The following is a 4,109-nucleotide window of genomic DNA, read 5'->3' as shown; positions in this document are numbered from 1 at the left end:
GACTACGATCAGGGACAGAGGTCCTCACCGCCCCAAGGAGTCCGCGGGCCAGGCGGCGGGTGTGGACGCGGCCCCGAGTGGTGCCTCCGCTCAGCCGCCCGCCCTGCTTCGGCCCCGGAGACCCGAGGGCGGCGGGGCCTGGACCCGGGGCTCGGCGGCTGCGCGAGGACAGCGCCCCGGGGCGGGGGAGGGGGCGGGAGGGGGCAGGAGGGCCCGGGGGGCGGGGGAGGCAGGGGCGGGGGCCCGGAGAGCTCGAGCTCCCAGGCCAAGAGCCGCCTCCTTAGGGTGGGAGCCGAGACCCTGGGCGGGGAGCGTGCAGGCCTGAGCTCGCGCTCCGGACCCGCGGGCTACCTGGCGGGCGGGCTGCTCTGCGGAGGCCGCGGCAGGCCTTGCCCGGACTCCGTTTCTGTTCCGGTAATAAAAGGCATTGATGCTTTGCTTACTTTATCTACCATCCATCTATCTGTCTATCTATCTATCTATCTATCTATCTATCTATCTATCTATCTATAACAGCACGAGAGTGTGCGTGCAAGAGCGGGGGGGGGGGTGGGGAGCACCAGCAGGAGGAGCGGGAGCAGGGAGCGGGAGCACAAGCAGGAGGAGCGGGAGCAGGAGGGGCGAGCACCAGCAGGAGGAGTGGGAGCGGGGGGGAGGAGCACCAGCAGGAGGAGCGGGGCGGGCGCGGGGGCCCCGGCAGGAGCCCCGTGGCCGCCCGCCCAGGGGAGCAGGACCGGCCCCCAGAGCGGCGCCCACTGACCCGGGTGCCGCGGCCGCGCGGGGCAGCCACACGCTTAAAGTACTTGAGGGAGCGTTGGGCTCACATAATCGCTGCAAGATTCCTTTGGAGCACATATTTTATATGGAGGAGAGACACTGAGCTCGGTGTTTTTCTATGGATGCTTCTATATTGAAAAATACAGAAAATATAGAAAAGGCAACTAAAAACAAAGCCTGATGGTTGTACGCTTTTGCACAGAAAAGTACTTACAATTTTGAAAGGCTTTTACTCTAGGATTTTTCACTGATAATTACTCATCAAATACTTTTAGTGTTTTCAGGTTCTTTTTTTTACATGTTTCCAAATATATAACCATTAACTTTTCACAAATCAGTCAGATTCTTAATAATTTAAATGATCTTTTGATACCTTTTTTAGTTCGAATAGTAATTGTTGAGTTTGAGGGATTTAAAAAAAGTATTTATGATGATTATTATAAATAACATTCATGAAGTTGTAATTTATGGTTTGGAATGCATCCCAAATGTGTTTCATAAGGTGTTGGCTTTGTGATGCATCACTAAGAAAGTGACATTTTTTTAAAGAGTTTTTTTTTTTAAGATTTATTTATTTCTGATAGAGAGAGAGAGGCAGGGACGCAGGAGGAGAGAGAAGCAGGCACCACGCCGGGAGCCCGATGTGGGACTCGGTCCTGGGACCCCAGGATTACGACCTGGGCCGAAGGCAGGCGCCAAGCTGCTGAGCCACCCAGGGGTCCCCAGAAAATGACATTTTTTACTTAGCTTTATATTATTTATTTCTGAGAGAAATAAGTGATTGCACACTTTATACAAAAATCACAAAATGTGGCATTTTGGTGGAAAATATAAGAGGATATGAATTCTGAGAATTAACATAAAAAGTAGTTTATCACATCACTGTCCACATTCCAAAAATAGATGGAGGGCACAGTGAAATGAGTCCTCTCAAACATATTGTTTCCATTTACATATAGCAGTTCTTCAATCCGACAAAAATGAACACTTTGATAGGAACTAACTCAGAGAAATAAAGTCATAGTATTTCAATATCAGATTTTTAAAACCAATTTTCTGAATACCCAAAGGAGATTATATGGAGACACCAGGGGAGAAGTATCTTAGAGGCAGACTTTTTGATAAGGCCCTCTTTCTACCTTTGAGAAGTAAACCTTCCTTAGCAAGACTTGAGGAAGTGTGAATCCTTGCTGGAATACCAGTGATGTGTCTTATGTGTATCTCCCTTACAAAACTTAAAAACACTTTTGCACCTAACTAAAGGATTTGTTGCACTTTGGAAGATTCTAGGCAGTGCTTTTCAATAGAGGAGAAAAATATTTTGATGAAATGCATATAACTAGGATCTAGATGTTTAGCACATAAAAGATTTTTTTTTTTTAAATTTATTCATGTTAGACGTAGAGAGAGAGGGAGAAAGGGAGAGAGAGGCAGAAGCAGGCTCCATGCCGGGAGCCTGACGCAGGACTCAGTCCCGGGTCTCCAGGATCGCACCGTGGGCCAAAGGCAGGTGCTAAACTGCTGAGCCACCCAAGGATCCCCTATCTAGCACATTAAAGAGAAAAATAAAAGCCAGTATCAACCATTGCATCTGATTAAATTCTTGATCCGTCATCATCCACCGCGCCTCCTAGAGGTCACTGCGGCCCCTGCATCTGGGCGGCCTAACAGAGCGCAGGGTGGAGAAGCCGCCGTTTCAGTTACGTCTGAGGCGGCAACACTGAACACAACAAATTGGTTCTGTCTTAAAGCGAAATTTGAAGGTTTAATATTTGGGAGTACTAGTTCAAGAAAGGTCATGTTTACAGCGTCCTATTCACTGGTGGTTATGTGCTGTGTGGAATAGTCCATATACATTGAGGTCAAGATTTCCATTTTTTCCTGCAAGTAAAGATAGGAGTGAGAAGTCCATTTTCATTATATAAATTCTCTATTTTTTTCCAATATGCGCACTCACATAAAAAACATGTGTTAGACTTCTCCCCTGCTGCCAGCTGAATAAATTTTAGCCACTCACTCACTATACCCGAGTGGAGAATAAGCAGTGAAAGAAAAGCTTATGTTAGAAAATGTAAGTTTTTTTTATTAGCTTTGTGATTTGTCACCAACAACTGTCACTTTTTTGTAAATTAAGAGGATTTTTGCCCTGAGACCAGCATAACTTTTTTTCATATAATTAATTTATATGTCACTGACTGTAAACTGGAGAAATTATTTTCCTATTCTTTGATGAAACAATGTAATAATGGAAATATTTTAGTGTGCAAATACATTAGACGGGCAACTCGAGTTTCCTACATTTCAGCCTCGGAGGGCGATATCCCCTTTGGCTCCCTTCATGTAAATGTCCTGTCTCAAAATTTTGTACCAGCAGATTGGAATTAGATATACCTAATCTAACGTCTTTGTTGTTGTTCCATGAAAAGTGTACTTCAATGATAACTTTTTAATATTTAAATATCTGTGCTCTTTTCTTAATACTAATTATATTTCCTGGAAAATACTTTTGCTATTTCATTACTAGAAAAGCAAAAGAATAGGTAAAAAAAAAAAAAAATCTCCATGTAAGTTTTCTTAATAGTCAAATAAATTAATCGTCTTGATACTTCTGAACTTCAGTCTTTCTTTCATTCCTCTTTTTTTTTTTTCATTCTTCCTTTTTTTTAATGTCTGGAAAATATCTGCTATTTTAAGGATTATTCTAAGGCATTGTTTTCTCTCCAAGAGAAAGGCAGAGGGAGAAGCAGGCCCCATGCGGGGAGCCGGAAGTGGGACTCGATCCCGGGGCCCCTGGGTCACGCCCTGGGCTGAAGGCAGGCGCCCAACCGCTGAGCCCCCCGGGCGTCCCTAAAGTGTGTGTTTCTCTGCGTAGGTAAAGGCACCAACACATTTCTTAGGCCCACGATGTGTTTCTCGTGGACTTCTGTTACAGCAAACTTCATTCTTGTGCTTTTCATGTCTTTTGACCCAAACCTGGAGAGCAGGAAAATATTTAACTATTTCTTTACAGATCCTAGCAAGCAAATAGAAAGTGTTGTTCAAATAATTAACAAATGGAGCTCAAGTAAGTGGAAAAGATTCATCAAGGCAGCTCTTCACCAAACAGGGGGCATGTTGAAATTCCAGGAATCCACTGATGGAGAAGCCTGAAAATGCACTTGTAGCTCCTCATTGAAGCTGTCAGGAAGCGCATATTTGGCACTAACAAAGAGAACAGTTCGTGTTAAAATGCAAAATGTGTTTATTTTACCATTTGCCGCGATGTTTGGTGTAAGTAAGGCTTCGGGGAGCTTAAGCTGCCCCCTTGGAATGTGCCCTCGGGCTTAGCTGCA

This window comes from Canis lupus, chromosome 18 (assembly GCF_003254725.2).
Source record: "Canis lupus dingo isolate Sandy chromosome 18, ASM325472v2, whole genome shotgun sequence".
NCBI classification, from domain to species: Eukaryota; Metazoa; Chordata; class Mammalia; order Carnivora; family Canidae; genus Canis; species Canis lupus.
The sequence above is the reverse complement of the archived record's forward strand: the minus strand, read 5'-3'. Positions refer to the sequence as shown.